Consider the following 22594-nt stretch of genomic DNA (forward strand, 5'->3'; position numbering starts at 1 on the left):
AAGGGAACCCTCTTACACTGTTGGTGGGAATGCAAACTAGTACAGCCACTATGGAAAACAGTGTGGAGATTCCTTAAAAAACTGGAAATAGAACTGCCATATGACCCAGCAATCCCACTTTTGGGCATACACACTGAGGAAACCAGATCTGAAAGAGACACGTGCACCCCAATGTTCATTGCAGCACTGTTTATAATAGCCAGGACATGGAAGCAACCTAGATGCCCATCAGCAGATGAATGGATAAGGAAGCTGTGGTACATATACACCATGGAATATTACTCAGCTGTCAAAAAGAATTCATTTGAATCAGTCCTAATGAGATGGATGAAACTGGAGCCCATTATACAGAGTGAAGTAAGCCAGAAAGATAAAGAACATTACAGCATACTAACACATATATATGGAATTTAGAAAGATGGTAATGATAACCCTATATGCAAAACAGAAAAAGAGACACAGAAATACAGAACAGACTTTTGAACTCTGTGGGAGAATGTGAGGGTGGGATGTTTCAAAAGAACAGCATGTATACTATCTATGGTGAAACAGATCACCAGCCCAGGTGGGATGCATGAGACAAGTGCTCGGGCCTGGTGCACTGGGAAGACCCAGAGGAGTCGGGTGAAGAGGGAGGTGGGAGGGGGGATCGGGATGGGGAATAAGTGTAAATCTATGGCTGATTCATATCAATGTATGACAAAACCCACTGAAATGTTGTGAAGTAATTAGCCTCCAACTAATAAAAAAATTAAAAAAAAAAACAAAACAAAACAAAATCAAAAACAAAACAAAGATCGTGGCATCCAGTCCCATCACTTCATGGCAAATAGAAAGGGGAAAAGTGGAAGCAGTGACATATTTTATTTTATTGGGCTCCAAAATCACTGCAGACGGTCATCGTAGCCATGAAATTAAAAGGCACTTGCTCCTTGGAAGGAAAGCTATGACAAACCTAGATAGCATATTTAAAAGCAAAGACGTCACTTTGCCAACAAAAGTTCATATAGTCAAACGTATGATTTTCCCAGTAGTCATGTGTGGATGTGAGAACTGTACCAGATAGAAGGCTGAGTGCTGAAGAATTGATACTTTCGAACTGTGATTCTGTTGAAGACTCTTGAGAGTTCCTTGGACAGCAAGGAGACCAAACCAGTCAATCCTCAAAGAAATCAACCCTGAATATTCATTGGAAGGGCTGATGCTGAAGCTCTAATAATTTGGCCAGCTGATATGAAGAGCCAACACATTGAAAAAGACCCTGATGCTGGAAATATTGAAGGCAGAAGGAGAAGAGGGCAGCTGAGGATAAGATGGTGAGACAGCATCACCGACTCAACGGACATGAATTTGAGCAAACTCTGGGAGATAGTGGAGGACAGAGGAGCCTGGCACACTGCAGTCTGTGGGAATGCAAAGAGTCAGATATGGCTTAGCAACTAAATAACAACAAGTAAGTACGTGAGGGTTTCTAGACACATTGTACTCACAGGGCTTAGATGGACTTCTGAAAAGTTATCAGTATTTTTTCATTCCTATTACTCTTGGAATTAACTAGTGATGGGATGAATGCTTATGTATATGTTTTACTAGCAAAAGCACAGGCTCATGTAGAATAGAATTTTTTATTAGAATTATTTTCTTGGTTTCCAAACAAGTATTTCCAAATACTCAGTACCGGTAGTTAAAACTTATAAGTGTTTAAATAAATATGTATAAAAATTATTTTATGAATGCAAAATGAGGGGATTAGTTAGCATTTTGCCCCAAGAGAGAAGTATAGCCCCAGAGGAAAATAGAGCCAATGTCATAATCTTCCTCAACTTCTGTTTTATGATTCTCATACTAACCTAGAAAATGCTGCAGTAGCAAACAACCTTTAAAGCTCAATGGATTATACAATAGAGTTTATTTTTGTGTGTGTGCTAAATTTTCATTCACGTTTTAGCTGGTGGCTGTTTCCTGTCAGCCTTACTCAGAAATACAGGCTACCAGAGTCCCACTATTTGTAATAAATGTCTCCATAGCAGAAGAAATGGCAAGTGCTGAACAGGATACTAAAGTTTTTTTCCACAAGTTGTACACTTTACCTCTATCCACATTTCATTATCCCAAAGAAGAGAAACTTAAAATTCTCCATATCCTATAAATAATGCATATGCAATGTCTTTATATGTTAAATAGTTAAGCAGATAGAATTTCAGTAGAGTATCTGACTAATATATATATATATATATATATATATATATATATATATATACACAATTTTTGATGTAATATTAATGTAGAGCAAAGAATTTGGCAAGCTTATTTCCTCAAATACATCTGAATATCTATGGGAAGAATGAAGCAAAGAGAGCAGCATGTCTATTTACCTACGGCCTCTGTTCCCACGTACTGCAGTGGGTAATTTACTGTAGCTTGCCTTTCAGCCACTGTAGCTGCTATGACCATGACCATTATCATCATTTTATAGCTTTTAAGTAACTTGCCAAAATTACAAAGCATTTAAAAGGAAGAAACATAATGGGGTCCTGGGATCCTCTTCTTCAAATAGCCCTGCTAATGCTGCTAAAGTGGGAAAGTGTATTCATGAAAGTAAAAGAAGTATTTCTTAGAATGTGCTCTTCATTTTTCCATTCAGTGGGCACCAGATTAAGATCCAGTAAAAGACCCTCTTCTTTTTCAACAAAGTTGGCATTGCAGAATTCTAAAGATTATCCAATACATATGCCACAGTTTATGAGACTAAGGAAAAGACTGGAAAGATTTGAAACTTCATACCATATCCACCTCAGATAAACCTCAAGCACAAGTAAATGACTAATTTGGACCAAATAAGCAGCAATTTTCTAAAGTACTATCAGTTATTAGAATAGCCTAATTTATATTTGCAATAAATGTATATATCTGTATATATGCATATAAATATAAAAATATATGCATATATTATACACATATATATGTATGCTGTGCATATATGCACATGTACAAGTTTATGCATTTATACATACATTATAAAGTTAAAGTTACTGACATTTAGTGACTATTGTCACCAAATAAATATTCTTATAATTTAATGAATCTCTGGGCCACAAACACACACACATAAGCACACACATTCTAATATTGTAGATCTGGAAGAAAAAGTCTTAAAAATAAGTTCAAGGGACACTTTATATGCTATATTACCAAAGAAAAGTGATCCCATGTATTGTTCCATATTGGATGGTATGAAAAAAAAAAAACATAGTTCTGAATAACTCACTTGTTTACATAAACTTATTTAATGAAACTGTGTTTATTTTGTCCCACTTCAATACTGTTTCTGTGTTCCCAGTATCTGAAAGTACCTATTTAATATTTATAACAGTAGACATTCAAAGACCTTTAATGTGAGCAAATACATTCTTCTTGGTCAAAGGTAAGATATATTTAAATATTTAAATTTAGGGGGCAGATGCTCACAGTTTTAACTCATACAAACATGCATTTTGAAAGGCTGATAATTTATCAACTCAGTTCATGTAAATAAGAATTCAGATCAAGGATATGCCAAGTGAGTATTAAGATGCAGTATCCCTTTCTAAAATATTTCTTTTAATTCGATGGTAATATTGAAATAAATATGAGAATATAACACATCTAATAAGGATAACATTGAAGCCAATCTGATCTAAAGTCTCCATATATAAGTATGTGGTATGAACAACAAAAACTATGTTAAAAGATTACAAAATGTTATCACAACAATAGTCATTTTGAAAGAACACATGATTTCAGTAATACGTACCCTGAAGTTCTGAAAATAAATTCTGAAAATATAAACTCTAGAAAATTTTCAGATACGACAGCCATTATGTTAAACTGTCTAGTCTTAGAAACTTGATGTGTAAGCAAATTTGAAATTAAAGAGTCACATACAGTTACAAGAAATATATTTCTTGACTCTTAACTCAATTTCCCCCAATGATAATGTTTTGCAAAACATCTACAGTAATATCATATAACGACATTGATGCAGATGAGATGCAGAATAATTTTAGTATCTTAATGTCATCCTTTTATAACCACTCCTTCTTCACCCCTTCTCTGATATCCACCAATCTGTTCTTCATTTCTATGATTTTGTAATTTCAAGAATGTCACATGTATGAAATGATATATTAGACCACCTTTCGGATCACCTTTTCTCAGTGCAGTTCCTTGTAGATTGATCCAGATTGTGAGCATCAATATTTGCCTCATTTTTCTTGTTGAATGGTATTCTCTGCTATGGATGAAACACTATTTGTTGATCTACTCACCAATTAAAAGACATCTAGGTGGTCTTCATGTTTTGACTATTTTGAATAAAGTTTTATCTGTATAATTGTAAACACTTAATCATAAAGTGTAGTATGAACATAGGCTTTTATTTCCCTCAGATAAATTCCCAGAAATGGAATCCTGTAGCAATTGCATGCTAAATTTCATAAGAAACCACCAAGCTATGTTCACTTGTAGATTTTTTTTTAGCATTTTCTAGGCACACATATCTTCCGAGAAAGACTTACTTTTTAAATCCAACCAATATGTTTCTTGTTCTAGTCTTATTTTACTGCCTCAGATTTCATTAAAATGCTATGTGACAAAGCGGTGAGGAAGCACATTCTGGTCCATAGTATTGTGTGAAACGCTACCAGCGTTAAAATAGGAGTTAGTTGTAACTTCTTTATAAATGTTCATTATAACGTGGAGAATTATTTTCTATTCTTAGATTTCATCAAACAGTTATTCTGCATCAGTCTAAATGATCATATGATTTTACACCCTCAATCTGCTAATGTGGCAAGTTAATTATTACATGGTTAACCAACCACACATTCCTAAGATAAATCTTAACTTCATCATGGAGTATTCCCCTCTTAAATGTTGTTGGATTATATTTACTAATGTTTTGCTAAGGAGTTCTGTGTGTGTCTACATGAGGGATGTTTTTCTGCAGTGTGTGTGTCTGTGTATGTGTTTCCTGGTACCCAGGGCTGGCTATAGTTGGAGTGGAGAGGTTGCTCAATTTTTCCACTTCATTCTTAGGTTTAGGCAGGATTTGGTACCTAAACCCCCAGGATGAGGCTCTCGACAGTCCTGTGACAATCAGGTTTCCTGTCCCACTTCCAGTAGGAGATGGCCTTTGCTTTGTATCGGAATAGTGTCTGTTTCATAGATTTGTCTCCCTGTGACAGTCAACGGCTACGTTGTTGTGCAGAATGCAGAGAGCTTTGTCTGGGTTCTGCTGCTTCCACCTTAGCAATCTCTGCACGCCTACACTGCAGGTGGCTTTTGCTTCAGGTCTCCTGCCTTGTCTCTGTTCTTCCTTGGGAACCCTTAGCGGAAGACTATAGAAATGAGCTGCAGACTTTCCTTGTTCTGTGTTTCCTGGGATTCTGAACTGTCATGCTCACCTAAACCTGTAAGGATTTGTTAAAATTTAAGCTGCTTTATTTCCTGTTTCTATGAAGGACACCTCCTCTCCCTGAAGATCTGCTTAAAGTAAAACAGTTTCTTTTTTCTCTCTCTCCAACCTACCTCCCTGAATCATCATCCTCATTTGTTGGATTTAATTTCATCAGGTGGCCTTCAATCTGAATTTGATGAGCTTAAAAAGTAAGCTACTTTTTTTTAGAGAGAGATGATGTAATATACTCCTGTTGCTTTCTATCTGATAATATGAAGTAGAAGGCCAAGTATGCATGCTGCGATTTTTATTACAGGCATTTCCAGACACAATGACCAGTATTTCCTTAAAAGATATGATTAACCATGTCCATGGGATAGTAAAACATTCTATAAATCAAATGTATGCATATATTCATTTTAATATTTTCATCTTATAGAACAAAGGTGGGCCCCTTTACAGATAGGACTGTCAATTACCAAGTTCAAGGTAAGTTCCACAATTTAAGGCTAAACACAAGAAATAGGCTGCATTGAGGAAAGTGAGTGCTTGCAAAAAAAACAGGGTCAGCAAGAGACTTTACTAGACCTTCAACCTCGCATTGCCCCACTGAAGTTTTTCATTGACTAATGGGCTTTCCTGGTGATTCAGACAGTAAAGAGTTCACCTGCAATGCGGGAGACAAGGGTTCAATCCCTGGGTTGGGGAAATCCTTCTGGAGAAGGGAATGGTTATCCACTCCAGTATTCTTGCCTAGTGGAGAAGGAAATGGCAACCCACTCCAGTGTTCTTGCCTAGAGAATCCAGTGGACAGAGGAGCCTGGTGGGCTGCTGTCCATGGGGTCGCACAGAGTCGGACACAACTGAAGCGACTTAGCATGCATGCATTGGAGAAGGAAATGGCAACCCACTCCAGTGTTCTTGCCTGGAGAAGACTAGGGACGGGGGAGCCTGGCAGGCTGCCGCCTATGGGGTTGCATAGACTCGGACACAACTGAAGCAACTTAGCAGCAGCAGCAGCAGCATTCTTGCCTAGAGAATCCCATGGACAGAGGAGTCTGGTGAGCTACAGTCCATGGGCTCACAAAGAATCAGACATGACTGAGTGAACACAAGGTGCTCTACTGGGTATGGAATGTGGGTTCATGTTTCTGCAGGGATACTGTTCCTCCTCAATTTGCCTTCTTTTGTAGAAGGTGACAAGAAGGCAGAAATTCTATAAAAGAATATCCAGGCAAATACAGATTTCGTATCATATCTGAATTCACTAATCACAAATTTCTGCTAATTAACTCTGACAACTTGTCTTCTTCCAATACTACTGATTCTCCCCAACTAAATAAAATGCCGAGTCAACAATAATCATTGCATCCCGTGCTAAGAAAAATATGTACAAATGCTTGTAGGTACATGAACTAATTAACACGAAAACATACACATTCACAAGCATACACATCTGGAAAATAAATAGGTCAGGGAATCTTTTAGAGATTATTAAAAACATGAGAGCTTTGAGAAGCAACACTAAGTTTAATATGATAATTACCTACACCAGGCAGCTATAAATAAGATGTTCATGTAAGGAAACTTTGTGAGTTGCATCAAGATAACCCTACTTGTTAGTTAGGTGCTTAAACAGAATTGTTTTGGAGAATTTTCTTTTTATTCCGTATCCCTGCTTTATTTCTCCATTACGATGATTTTATAGTGAACATGCTTGCTTGTAAAGTAATTTTAGCAAATCTTTAAAAGTATCTTCCGGGCTGAGTGTATTAAGTTTTATATAAGCTGTGTTTTTGATGTTCTGCTTTATTGCAACTATGTCCATGGACCCTATAGTGTTTATGGAAGCTGCAGGCTACTGCCATCATCTTTAGAACATCTAGCCAACTGCTTTTATGTCTTTAAGAAACTCTAACAGCTAAAATAACATCAGCAATAAGCACGTCAGGAAATAAAGATACATTTCTGGAATGGACTTCCCTAAAACTCTGCCAACTGACGGTTGAACTGCCCATAAGTGCTTTTGTAGCTTTTGCAGATAATCAAGAATGGGATTTCTGTTCAGATTTTTATTCTCAGAAGGAGGTTATTTTCACTTAGAAAAGGGAATATGTTTTGATAAAGCCATATGTGTGATGATTTGGCTGGATCAATTTTTATGGCAGTATTTGAACTTTTCTGATTCTTTCTGGAAGTAGAAGGAAATGCCTGGTTAACCTGAATGGCTTCTAATTTAGCTAACAATTTGGATTGATTTTATGGATTATTCCTCCTAGAAATTCACATGAAATCAAAGCAATATGCATGCTATGTATACTTGCTGCCTTTTGTCTTCCTAACCTTTAAAATCAGTAATCGTTATGCAATCTCCAATTCAAAATAAATATTCTGTTTATGAAATGAACAGTTGTGGCATTTAAAAATAAATGTGTGAACACAATAAAATGGCAATAATCTTAGCATTCAATTAAAATTTAGGAGGCTGAAGCAGGAGGGCATTTTAACAATTTTTAATTTTCTAATCCTCTATATTTTCTGCACTTTTTGTGAATTTTCCTCGTATTCACATCGAATTTTATAACTGGGATAGGATTAGACAGTAAGTGTTGAGTACTATCTTTCCAATGTTTAGCTTTCGATTTCATCGGAAGCAACACAAATTTAGAAGAACACTTTTGTATATGAGAAATACCCCAGAGGCAAGTTGCAGTTTACTCTTTTGACATAATGGGCACTTACAGGGACAATGAGATAAGTAAAAGAGGAATGTTATGCTGGTCACAATTACATTGCAGCCTTTGATTAATGTGTTTGCAAATATTTGTAAATTTTAAAATAGAATATTATGGTTTTACCATCTTGTTATACTATAAATAAAATTCCTATAATTTGGGGGGCCAAGAATGGGGATATATATTAAATAAAATTAAAGACACAATAAAATATAAAATGACCTATGGCTAATAAAAGTCAATATTTCTAACATAAATGTTATGTACATAAAATAAAATTCTTGTTGAAGAATTTTAATATAATTGGTTACTAGTAAAGGCATATGTTATCAGGTCAAAATACTTATCTTAAAATTACTTTTATCATGAAGAGAAATGTCTTTCAAAACTGTATATTTCTATTTAGCTTTGCATGTATAGTGGTTTTCATTATATTTAATGAGAACACAAAAAAATTAAAAGAGACAATATTCATCATATGCTAAAAGATGATTTTCATAACTGAAGTCAGATGCAGGGGATAATTTAAGGAAGGAAAATGACAGAATGAGCACAAATCTAATGACTTAGATTTGATAAGAGAAAAAGGTGTAAATATTTGAACATGGCACTATTTTCCTCATTCTTTAATAAATATTACTGCATATTTAGAACTGCGTTGCTTCAAATTTCACTGAAATTTTCAATATCAGTTTTCTCTGGCCTTTTAAAAGTGATGAAACAATAAAATCAAATGATATAGATAAATGGTTAATCCCTTAGAAAAGCATACTGAAAACCCAGACTTTGTATTAGGCATGGAAATACAGCTATGATTAAATTCCCAGGCTTCAAAAAGTTCAATCTACAAATAGACTAATAAAAAACAATATAAACTAATATTTCTGAATACTAAGAAATACATATGAGTACTGCATAAATCATTTTAATTAGCTCTCAAAGTAGCCTTGTAAGAATATACTACCAATCTCATTTTTCAGATAGGATCCCATCATAGTTGAAAGTTGGTAATCTATAAGAGCTAGGATGTATAACTGGAGGGCCTTAGTCTCTTCAAAGTATCTCTTTAGAGAACCATGATAATTCACAGAATAGCCTAGTGTTCTGAACTAGGGTCTTTATGTAGTGTACATTCTTACTTGGAATTTTCCTCAGCAAATTTCAATGACTATTTAGTCATTGACTGAATATGTGGAGTCAGATTATCCAGTTCTCGAGATTTGATTTTCAACTTGCAATCAAAATTAGAGAGTCAGAATACTATATAAAAACTGGAAAACTTGGTACCAAAAAAAAAAGATTAATATCAGTCATATGTAAAGTTAAAAATGTATACGAAAAAGTAGAAGAGGCAAGCAAAGGATGAAGATCACTGCAGAGATTCAAATAAGGGAATTATAGAATGAAAGCAACTCCATGAACAACATGACCTATCACACAGCTTGGACTGGCCATGGCTGGTCTGGCTTCATCATGGCTAATCTTTTGTTAGAATGTGGCTTCGACCCCAAAACTGTCCTTGGCTCAAAGTGCTGTCTGGACTTTCTGAAGCCAGACAGCCTAAAAGAAAAGCTGATATGCGCATAAAGAACAATTCTACCTGTCTAACCTCTTTCTTATTATCCTGTTTCACTTAATATCATATCATGACCCTTCAGTTGCCCAAACAAACCTCTGAATCATTTCATGTAATTTCTCTCGTAGAACTATGCAGACATTTTCTAAATGTATCAGTCTACTCTTTTCTATTACTATTTTCTGTTTTAGCTCATATTTTTATCTCTTTCCTTCAATAGCTACAGTAATCACCTAAATGATTGTTGTCATTCAGTCGTTAGGTTGTGTCCATTCTTTACGACTGCAGCACACCAGGCTTCCCTGTCCTTCACTATCTCCTGGAGTTTGTTCACATTTATGCCCATTGATTCAGTAATGCTATCTATTTCACATAAATGATATTTCTGTCCTATTCCACTTTTTGTTCAAAACTATGTTTTCCACCATTACCGATACATTTTCTTATAAAATACAAAAACTTGAAATGCTTGACTAAAATTCCTTACCTTGCAGACATATGGCATTTGTACTTAGTTGTGTCTGACTCTTTTGTGACCCCATGGACTGTAGCTCGCCGGTCTCTTCTGTCCCGGAGTTTCCCAGGCAAGAATAATGGAGCTTATTGCCATTTCCTCCTCCAGGGGATCTTCCTGACCCAGGGATAGAACCTGGGTCTCCTGCATTGCAGGCAGTTTCTTTACCTCTGAGCTACCAGGGAAGCCCCCAGGGTTTAAATAATACCTTGTAAATATCTTGAAGTGAAAATATTGATGCATGTTTTTGGATGGCAAAGAGGCTGGTGTGGCTTGAGATGAGTGAGCAGGTGGGAGAGTAGTAAGAGGACTTGTCAAAGAGGAAATGGGGATATAAATTTCATTTGTAGTAAGGACTTAGGTTTAACTGTGGAGCCTTAGAGCAGAGGAGTGGTATACTGAAGTTTATGTTTAATGGGAATCATTCTGGATGCTGAACTTGCAAATGAACACTAGAACAGATTCAAAAGCAAGCAGACAATATTAGAACAGGTTCAGGAGCATAAAAACAATCCAGGAGACAACTGCAATAATCCAGCTGAGAGATGATGGCAGCTTGGGCAAAATAAAGTGGTACTAGTGGAGGTGGGGACAAGAGGCAATTCTCTTGTGATTCTAAATAAATATCCAAGAAAATGAGTACATGTTAATATCTTTCTTGAAATCAGGCAAAGTACAGAATGCTGTGAGACTTATTAATAAAAGAACTGGCTTGGTTCCTTCATCTGATCAGTAATAGTGAAAATGCAGAGTCAAAGAGGTCAAGTTTGTATTAGCTTAGTGTTTACCAGCATCATTTTAAAAATTATGCAACTTATAAGGTTTCTATAGACCAATAAGACTACTTTACCATGGAAGTTTACTGAAAAAATTATCTCTTCCTTAAATAGTTCTTATTAATGGTCTGATCCTCCCCCTCCTATTTTGATTCCCTTTCTAAGGAACAGTTAATACATTGATTGACAATAATTAGAAATAAAACTGCAGAAGTCATCAAAAGAAATTTATATCATTTTCAAAGATTTATTTTATAATACATTCTTAATTCAGGCATTGTGGAATAGGCTAGAATATCTTATATCTAATGCCAAATTTTCACCTTAATAGAATGTGTGTGGGGGATGGAGGGAGGGTAATGCCTAGAGTCCTATTCTGGAGTTTTGATGTCAAATTCAGGAGTGTTCAAAAATATCAATATTTTGAATTGCCCCTTTGCTTGATGGGAATGTTAATTTTCTGTGTCAACATGACTGGCCATGGGGTGCCCAGATAAACATGTTTTTTTTTTTTTCATTTTGTGTCTGTGAGGGTGTCCCTGGAAGACATTAGCATGATTGCCCTCCCCAATGTAAGTGAATAAGATCCAATCCCTTGATTGGATTAGTGAATAAGATCCTATTATCCTGAATTGAACAAAATGTGGAAGGAGGAGGAATCTGCCCTTTTTTCCTTTTTCACTATTTGAGCTGGGATAGCTCATTTCATCTTCTTCTCTTGGACTGGGATTTAAACCATTGTATACCCTGGTGCTCAGATCTTTGAACTTGACATGAATTATATCTCTGATTTTCCTGGGTCTTTTCCTTGTAAAGGATAGACTGTAAATGTGAGAGCTTTTAGTCTCCACAATCACATAAGCCAATTTCTCATAATGTCTCCTTATAGATGAAGCACAAGCTGGAATCAAGATTGCTGGGAGAAATATCAATAACCTCAGATAGGCAGAAGACACCACCCTTATGGCAGAAAGTGAAGAGGAACTGAACAGTCTATTGATGAAAGTGAAATAGGAGAGGGGTAAAGTTGGCTTAAAACTCAACATTTAGAAAACTAAGGTCATGGCATCCGGTCCTATCACTTCATGGAAAATAAATGGAAAAACAACGGAAACAGTGGGACTTTATTTTGGGGGGCTCCAAAAATCACTGCAGATGGTGACTGCAACCATGAAATTAAAAGACACTTGCTCCTTGGAAGAAAAGCTATGACCAACCTAAACAGCATATTAAAAACCAGAGACATTATTTTGCCAACAAAGGTCTAACTAATCAAAGCCGTGGTTTTTCCTGTAGTCATGTATGTAAGTGAGAGTTGAACTATAAAGAAAGCTGAGTGCTGAAGAACTGATGCTTTTGAACTGTGGTGTTGGAAAAGACTCTTGAGAGCCCCTTGGACTGCAAGGAGATCCAACCAATCCATCCTAAAGGAAATCAGTCCTGAATATTCATTGGAAGGGCTGATGCTGAAGCTGAAACTCCAATACTTTGGCCACCTGATGTGAAGAACCAACTTATTGGCAAAGACCCTGATGCTGGAAAGATTGAAGGCAGGAGGAGAAGGGGACAACAGTGGATGAGATGATTGGATGGCATCACCAATGTGATGGACAGGAGTTTGAGTAGGCTCTGCGAGTTGGTGATGGACAGGGATGCCTGGCATGCTGCAGTACTTGGAGTGGTAAAGAGGCAGACACACCTGGGTGACTAAATGATACACATACAGATGCACACAATCAATCATACACACACACATACACTTTGTTCTGTTGGTTATGTCAATCTGGAGAAAATTGACTGACACAATAAGCATCCTTGAGGCTTTTTACCTAAGATTGAAGCAATAGTGAAGTATCAGAATGGGTAAAAGATTATGAATTTTCTTTTTTTGTATATGGAGAAGGTTTATGATAGGATAGATAGAAAGAAGACAGGCATCATGCTTTGAGTCAGGCACATTCTCAGACATAATAACTTAGGATAAAGTAAATGTGACTCTTAAGAATCTGGATTTATTTTTTCCTGCCTTTCCTAATATTCTTTATACTGGCCTACTCCATGAGCATCTTTAGCAATTCAATAATATCTGAATCTTTGTATAGTGCTATCCTGGGAAGTGTGAGATGCATTTTACTCAGTAACATATAATTTCTCAAGGAGGCAACAGAAAAAAAATATATTTAAAAAATTAACAGAATGAATTGTTAGGGGGTTGCAGTTTATCACTTCTTGAAAATGAAAAAGAGTGAAAAAGTTGGCTTAAAACTCAATATTGGAAGGACTGATGCTGAAGCTGAAACTTCAATATTTTGGCCATGATGCGAAGCACTGATTCTTTGGAAAAGACCCTGATGCTGGGCAAGATTGAAGGCCGGAGGAGAAACAGATGACAAAGGATGAGATGGTTGGATGGCATCACTGATTCAATGGACATTAGTTTGAGCAGGCTCCAGGAGCTGGTGATGGACAGGGAAGCCTGGCGTGCCGCAGTCCATAGGGTCACAAAAAGTCAGATACGACTGAGCGACTGAAATGAACTGAACTGAACAGTTTATCTACAAAGGAAAACCTAGATGCATTTCTGGATAAGTAGATTGAGAAGTAGAAAACATCTCCAGCTTTTCTAACATAAACTTTAATACCCACCAGTTTCAGAAGCCAATCTATAGGGAAAATACAGCCCAGCCTTGAAGAAAGCATCACAATGCTGAGAAACAGTTCTACAAATTAAATTTAGGAAACCTTGCTCATTCCATGAACCAGTCTTGCCTTTAATGAGATGCAGACTTAGAAAAAATTTGATGCTAAGTAGTAATAAATATATTTTAAGAAAAATGTACCATGGACTGCAGCCCACCAGGCTCCTCTGTCCCTGGGGATTCTCCAGGCAAGAATACTGGAGTAGGTTGCCATGCCCTCCTTCAGGGGATCTTCTCAACCCAGGGATCAAACTCGGGTCTCCCACATTGCAGGTGATTCTTTACCATCTGAGCCGCCATGGAAGTCCATGAATACTGGAGTGGGCAGCCTGTCCCTTCTCCAAGCAGATCTTCCCAAACCAGGAATCAGACCAGGGTCTTCTGTATTGCAGGTGGATTGTTTACCTGCTGAGCTACCAGGGAAGCAGTAATAAATAGATTTTAAGAGAAAAAGTCACTGAAACTCTCACCTTTTTATAAAGTCTGGATTAGGAAAAAATATGCAACACACTATAATAAAATAAATCCTAATTTATCTGTATTGATATATATTTCTTTATGGACTTTCATATGAAAACTGTTCAAATCTATGTGAATTGAAATCAAACACATCATTAGTATCTATAATATATTTTGCAGCAATTTGATGCCCATTTCTTATAGTAAAGTTTATCCATGTAAGCTGCTTTTAAGATGAATATCTAAAGTGCATTTATGGAGTTCCCTGGTTCCCTAGTGGTTAGGACCCTGGGCTTTCATTCACTGCACTGGCCCAGGTTCAACTACTGCTTATAGAACTGAGATCTCAAACTGTGCAGTGTGGCCATAAAGAAAGTACATTTACCTGAACAAAACATATGTAATATTAGGGATTATTTTTTATCACATTAATTCAATATTATTACATAATGTTGTTTCACACATATCAAAAATCTGGGTTACAATCTTAATTTGTTAATTATTTAATCTGTTATTCAGTTTCAAGGTAATTATCTTCAACTTCCTATTCCTAATGTACTTAATCTGTAGATATGTTTGTATCATTGTGACTTGCCTTGCTGAAATAAAATAGCTCTAGAGTGAAGTAAATCATTTTAATTGTCAGGTTTTTTTCATTGTGCCAACAAAGATGACAACCTTTGGAGAAATTTGCTTAAGCTATTGATATTTCTGGGTTGAACTACATGTGCTATATGTTCTAAGATTGTCTCTTTCCTTCTTTTCTTTCAAACAAGAAGAAATGGTGCAAAAGTGGCTGAGTCCACCTTTATAAGAACATATTTGTGTCTAGTTTCTCTAGTAGAATGATTGTGTACCATGACAGGATACTTAGTTTATTTGAAAGACATTTCAATTATCTGAGAAATATGGTATGATAAATAAATCAATGAAATAATAAAATAAAAAAAAAGAAAAAGAAAAATGTACTTTCCCAGGCATATAGGTTAGGATTTGATTGCAGATCATATTTTTACTACCTTCTTCTCTGAGTAAGGCTGAAGATCTCTCGATAGCTCAGTTTTCACACTTATATAATTAGACAAAAACCCTTGGTGAAAATGAAGGTGCTTGCAAAACTCTGCACGTAGTGTCTGCTGTACATCATTACTAAATTATATGTTTTCATGGTGTCTCACAGATTTATAAAGTAATAGCAATACTACAATGACAGGTATATGTGCTGTACCTACAGGAGTGCTCTGAAGAGCAAATTATATATTTGAAAGCCTTTTCAAAAGTATTTAAAATGTTGTCAGTTTCTAAAGATATCATTTGGAGTTTTGCCTGAAGATTGTAGTGAAACTTAGTGGCCAACTTTCTGGCCACAAAGGTGAACATATTCCTTATAGTATATGCTTTCTCTCAGATGTACTAATTATTTGGTATAAGTAAGTTATTTTTAAGCTTTCTGTGGAAACCTAGAATCTGGATGGAGTGCTACCCAAATAATTTTATGTTGCATGTGCTGGCACAGAAAAAGGACATGATACTAGTCCCATTTTCTTTTGTAATTCAACGAGAGCAATTCTTTCATGTTAGTATAATTTGTAATTTAAAAATATTCAAATGGAATAAATTTGATGTTACACATTTCAATAATAACAGAAAAACTTGTACAGATAACTTTCCTATAGACATCTCCAAAATCAATATAAATATTTTAAGAAAATCATGACCAAAAACAGAATCTTGAGGAGACAACCCCTGAAAAGCAGGATGTGCCCAAGGTGAGTTTCATATGTTTTCAGGAATTTACTGAAGGATATTTCCCTATCTGTAGTGCAGGGGGCATAGGATTAGCATGCAGATTTGAGGTTGGCATTTTGCTTGGGAAATTAAGAGGGTTATTCTGGAAAGGAATGAGTAGAATATGGAATGAGGGCCAAATTCTATATATAGAAATATGTAAAATTCATGATTAAACACTGATCTAGTCCAGCATTTACATACCAAAGAACCTGGCAAATAAAGCAGCTAGAAGATGGAAGGAGGCAGAATTCCAGTTGCTGCCTCTCCTAAAGGAAACAGATTTTAGAGTTTGAGTTCAATCAGTTTAAAACCCACTGCTTGAACAAAGATTAGTCATTAAGAGAAACATAAGTAGAATCAGCACCTTACAAAATATCTTTGCTGCCCAACATGCAATTAAAACTTACTAGACATGTGAAGACTCAGCAAAATATCACTTAAAGCAGTCAAGAAAAATGATTCCCAAGAAGACAGAGAAGCTGAAATTGTCAGAAGGAAGTTAAAGCAGCAGTTATAAATATATTCAAGGTTCTGAAACAAAATCTATTCACAATGACTGAATTAGTCACAATGATTGAACATTTGGAAAATATGAGTAGTGAAATTGAAACCGAAAAAAAGGAAATTCTATAAACATTAAATTAAACAATATGATGATAGGTGAGATTAAATACTCTCTGATGAGCTAAATAGCAAGAGGACAAAAAAAGTAATGACCCTTAAGACATATCAATATTATTTATTATAATATACAGAGAAAAAATAAAATCAACAGAAAATATGTAGGACAATATAAAAAATGTCCATAGAAGTATGAACTATATAGGAGAGGGGGAAGAGAAAAAAAATCAATATAACTTGGGGCTATATCAGATTTAAGATATGCATATTTAAATACTTAAAAAGAAAGATGACAGAGAATCAGGAAAGATACTATTTGAAGAAATAATGGCTAACCATTTTCCAGATCTGATGAAAAACAAATTTATGGATCCAAGAATAATAGTGAACTTCATGCAAGGTAAATACAATCACACCAAAACACATCAGAGTCAAAATGATATCCTAAGATAAAATAAAAATCTTGGAAGATTTAGAGAAGAGCTAACACCTATCTTACTCAAACTCTTCCAGAAAATTGCAGAAGAAGGTAAACTTGACTCATTCTATGAGGCCACCATCACCCTGATTCCAAAACCAGACAAAGATGCCACAAAAAAAGAAAACTACAGGCCAATATCACTGATGAACATAGATGCAAAATTCCTTAACAAAATTCTAGCAAAAAGAATCTAACAACATATTAAAAAAATCATACACCATGACCAAGTGGGCTTTATCCCAGGAATGCAAGGATTCTTTAATATCTGCAAATCAATCAATGTAATACACCACATTAACAAATTGAAAGATAAAAATCATATGATTATCTCAATAGATGCAGAAAAAGCCTTTGACAAAATTCAACATCAATTTATGATTAAAACTCTCCAGAAAGCAGGAATAGAAGGAACATACCTCAACATAATAAAAGCTATATATGACAAACCCACAGCAAGCATTACCCTCAATGGTGACAAATTGAAAGCATTTCCCCTGAAATCAGGACAAAGACAAGGGTGCCCACTCGCACCACTACTATTCAACATAGTTTTGGAAGTTTTGGCCACAGCAATAAGAGCAGAAAAAGAAGTGAATGGAATCCAGAGAGGAAAAGAAGAAGTGACAATCTTGCTGTTTGCAGATGACATGATCCTCTACATAGAAAACCTTAAAGACTCTATCAGAAAATTACTAGAGCTAATCAACAAATATAGTAAAGTTGCAGGATATAAAATTAACACACAGAAATCCCTTGCATTCCTATACACTAACAATGAGAAAATAGAAAGAGAAATTAAGGAAACAATACCATTCACCATTGCAACAAAAAGAATAAAATAGTTAGGAGTATATCTACCTAAAGAAACAAAAGACCTATACATAGAAAACTATAAAACACCGATGAAAGAAATCAAAGAGGACACAAACAGATGGAGAAATACACTGTGTCCATGATTGGAAGAACCAATATTGTCAAAATGGCTATACTGCCCAAAGCAATCTATAAATTCAATGCAATCCCTATCAAGCTACCAAGGGTATTTTTCAAAGAACTAGAACAAATAATTTCACAATTTGTATGGAAATACAAAAAACCTCAAATAGCCAAAGTAATCTTGAGAAAGAAGAATGGAACTGGAGGAATCAACCTGCCTAACTTCAGACTCTACTACAAAGCCACAGTCATCAAGACAGTATGATAAAAAAAAAAAAAAAAAAGTCAGTATGGTACTGGCACAAAGACATAAATATAGATCAATGGAACAGAATAGAAAGCCCAGAGATAAATCCACGAACCTATGGACACCTTATCTTCGACAAAGGAGGCAAGGATATACAATGGAAAAAAGACAACCTCTTTAACACGTGGTGCTGGGAAAACTGGTCAACCACTTGTAAAAGAATGAAACTAGAACACTTTCTAACACCATACACAAAAATAAACTCAAAATAGATTAAAGATCTAAATGTAAGACCAGAAACTATAAAACTCCTAGAGGAGAACATAGGCAAAACACTCTCCCACATAAATCACAGCAGGATCCTCTGTGACCCACCTCCAAGAATATTGGAAATAAAAGCAACAATAAACAAATGGGACCTAATGAAACTTAAAAGCTTTTGCACAACAAAGGAAACTATAAGCAAGGTGAAAAGACAGCCCTCAGATTGGGAGAAAATAATAGCAAATGAAGAAACAGACAAAGGATTAATCTCAAAAATATACAAGCAACTCCTGCAGCTCAATTCCAGAAAAATAAATGACCCAATCAAAAAATGGGCCAAAGAATTAAACAGATATTTCTCCAAAGAAGATATACAGATGGCTAACAAACACATGAAAAGATGCTCAACATCACTCATTATCAGAGAAATGCAAATCAAAACCACAATGAGGTACCATTACACGCCAGTCAGGATGGCTGCTATCCAAAAATCTACAAGCAATAAATGCTGGAGAGGGCGTGGTGGAAAGGGAACCCTCTTACACTCTTGGTGGGAATGCAAACTAGTATAGCCGCTATGGAGAACAGTATGGAGATTTCTTAAAAAAACTGGAAATAGAACTGCCATATCACCCAGCAATACCACTCCTGGGCATACACACCAAGGAAACTAGATCTGAAAGAGACACATACACCCCAGTGTTCATCGCAGCACTGTTTATAATAGCCAGGACATGGAAGCAACCTAGATGCCCATCAGCAGATGAATGGATAAGGAAGCTGCGGTACATATACACCATGGAATATTACTCAGCCATTAAAAAGAATTCATTTGAATCAGTTCTAATGAGATGGATGAAACTGGAGCCCATTATACAGAGTGAAGTAAGCCAGAAAGATAAAGACCACTACAGTATACTAACACATATATATGGAATTTAGAAAGATGGCAACTATAACCCTATATGCAAAACAGAAAAAGAGACCCAGATGTACAGAACAGACTTTTGGACTCTGTGGGAGAAGGCAAGGGTGGGATGTTTCGAGAGAACAGCATTGAAACATGTATATTACCTAGCGTGAAACAGATCACCAGCCCAGGTTGGATGCATGAGACAAGCCTGGGTGCACTGGGAAGACCCAGAGGGATCGGGTAGAGAGGGAGGTGGGAGGGGGGATCGGGATGGGGAATACATGTAACTCCATGGCTGATTCATGTCAATGTATGACAAAAACCACTACAATATTGTAAAGTAATTAGCCTCCAACTAATAAAAATAAATGGAAAAAAAAATCTTGGAAGAAGATACAGAAAATCATTATATTACATAAAGGAGAATAGTGATATGAAGCTGACATCATTAGAAGCAATAAAAGTCATTATCCACTAAAAGCTATCAAGACATTTTAGACAACAGGCTGTTTTCAGGACAGGTGCATAGAAAACACTAGAGGATATTCACATCTTATTTGGGTCAGTAACATGAGAAAAGCTCAAGGAACTATGGGGTATTCTCAGATGACTCTAAAAGTCAGTGGGAGGAATTTTCACTAATCATACAAAGGACCTCAAATAGAATACAAATATTTAAGTTGATATTAATATATAAGCACACACATGTGGAAAATAAAAATCCCTTCTCTAGAGCTTCAACTAAAAACATATTTACAAATATAATACAAAGTTGTAAATTCAGTAACAAAGGGGTTAGAAAATCAATAGTAATTAGAATAGTTAAGTGAAATTATTACAATAAACACGACATTTACAGTTGCTAAAAGTATCCACACGCTATTTAAAATTATAAAAAGAAAATTTTCCTAGTGGCTCAGTTGGTAAAGAATTCACCTGCAATGTAGGAGACCTGGGTTCAATCCTTGGGTTGGAAGATCCCCTGGAGAAGGGAATAGCAACCCACTCCAATATTCTTGCCTGAAGAATCCCCATGGAGGAACCTGGCAGACTACAGTCCATGGGGTCTCAAAGAGTAGACACAACTGATTAACTTTATAATAGAGATATAATAGAGTAACTTTATAACTAAGCACAGTACCTTTATAATAGAGAAATATGGCAGATATAAGCTTAATCAGACAACCAGTCTTAACCTAATATGGATAACAGTAGAACAAAGCAGTATCATGTTCTTCCTAAAACAGTATCTTGAAAAAGACACCCTACACTTCAGTAATATTCCTGCCATCACACGCGGGTGTACAAATACCATAATCTGAATTAAATACAAGGAAATAGCAGACAAATACATTCTACAAAATTGACATTCTACAAAATACCAGTCCTATTCTGTTCAAAATATCAAGGGTAAGAAAGAAAAGGTTGAGGAACAGCTCCAGAATAGACAAGATATAAACAGTACAATCCCTTTGGGATTGTGGATGGGAAGAGACAGCTATTGAAAATAATGTTGGGAAAACGGATACGATTTTAATATGGGATGTGGATCAAAATTGGGATACAGTGGTAAGTGATAGGAGGGAGTTACTCATCTACACAGAATTTATGGTGGCAAAAAAACTCAGTAATAACAATAAATTTTAGAATATAATGTTTAAAAATATAATGCAAAAGTCCATAATGCATAAAGTATCAAAATTTTAAGTTACAAAATTATTTCTTTTGTTGGTGGTATAGTAAGTAGTAAGCATAGGTGCCTTCCAAAATTACTACTGATCTTTCCTCTGGCCTACAATATGACTTGGTAAACACTAACTATATCAATGTTATATTACTTGATTTTTTCAACTGTTTGATGTTTAAGAGAATACACTTTAGGGAAATATATAATGTAGAAAACTATGGTAAAGGGCCATGATATCTCTTCCTGTGGAAGGATTAAAAATGATCCAAAACCTGGGTTCAATCCTTAGGTCAGGAAGATACCCTGGAGAAGGGAACGGCTACCCACTACAGTATTCTTGCCTGGGGAATCCCATGGACAGAGGAACCTGGTGGGGTATAGTGCCTGGGGTCACAAAGAGTCAGACAGGACTGAGCGACTAACACTTATACTGTCAGTTCAGTTCAGTTGCTCAGCCAAGTCCAACTGTTTGTGACCCCATGGACTGCAGCATTCCAGGCTTGCCTGTCCATCACCAACTCCTGGAACTTATTCAAACTCATGTCCATCAAGTCAGTGATGCCACCCAACCAACTCATCCTCTGTTGTCCCCTTCTCCTGCCTTCAGTCTTTCCGACCATCAGGGTCTTTGCCAGTGAGTCATTTCTTCACATCAGGTGGCCAAAGTATTGGAGCTTCAGCTTCAGCGTCAGTCCTTACAAAGAACTTTAGGAAGGACTGGTTTGATCTTCTTGCAATCCTAGGGACTCTCAAGAGTCTTTTCCAACACCACAGTTCAAACGCATCAATTCTTTAGCACTCAGCTCTTTTTATGGTCCAACTCTCACATCCATACAGGACAACGGGAAAAACCATAGGTTTGACTTTTGTCAGCAAAGTAATGTCTCTGCTTTTAAATATGCTGACTAGGTTGGTCATAGCTTTCTTCCAAGGAGCAAGTGGTTTTTAATTTCATGGTTGCAGTCACCATCTGCAGTGATTTTGGAGCCCAGGAAAATAAAGTCTCTCACTGTTTCCACTGTTTCCCCATCTATTTGCCATGAACTGATGGAACCAGATGCCATGATCTTCATTTTTTGAAAGTTTAGTTTTAAGCCAGCTTTTTCACTCTCCTCTTTCACTTTCATCAAGAGACTCTTCAGTTCCTCTTTGCTTTCTGCCATAAAGGTGGTGTCATCTGAATATCTGAGGTTACTGATATTTCTCCTGGCACTCTTGATTCCATCTTGAGTTTCATCCAGCCTGGCATTTCACATGATGTAGTCTGCATTTAAGTTAAATAAGCATTGTGACAATACACAGCCTTGATGTACTCCTTTCCCAATTTGGAACCATTCGATTGTTCACTGTCAAAGATACATTAAATCTCTGATCTCTAGGATATCTGAATATGACCTTATATGGTAAAGGATGTGATTACATTAAAGGTCTAGAGAGAAAGTGGGTATCTGGCATATC

The sequence above is a fragment of the Cervus elaphus genome, chromosome 31, assembly GCF_910594005.1.
Source record: "Cervus elaphus chromosome 31, mCerEla1.1, whole genome shotgun sequence".
Taxonomy (NCBI): domain Eukaryota; kingdom Metazoa; phylum Chordata; class Mammalia; order Artiodactyla; family Cervidae; genus Cervus; species Cervus elaphus.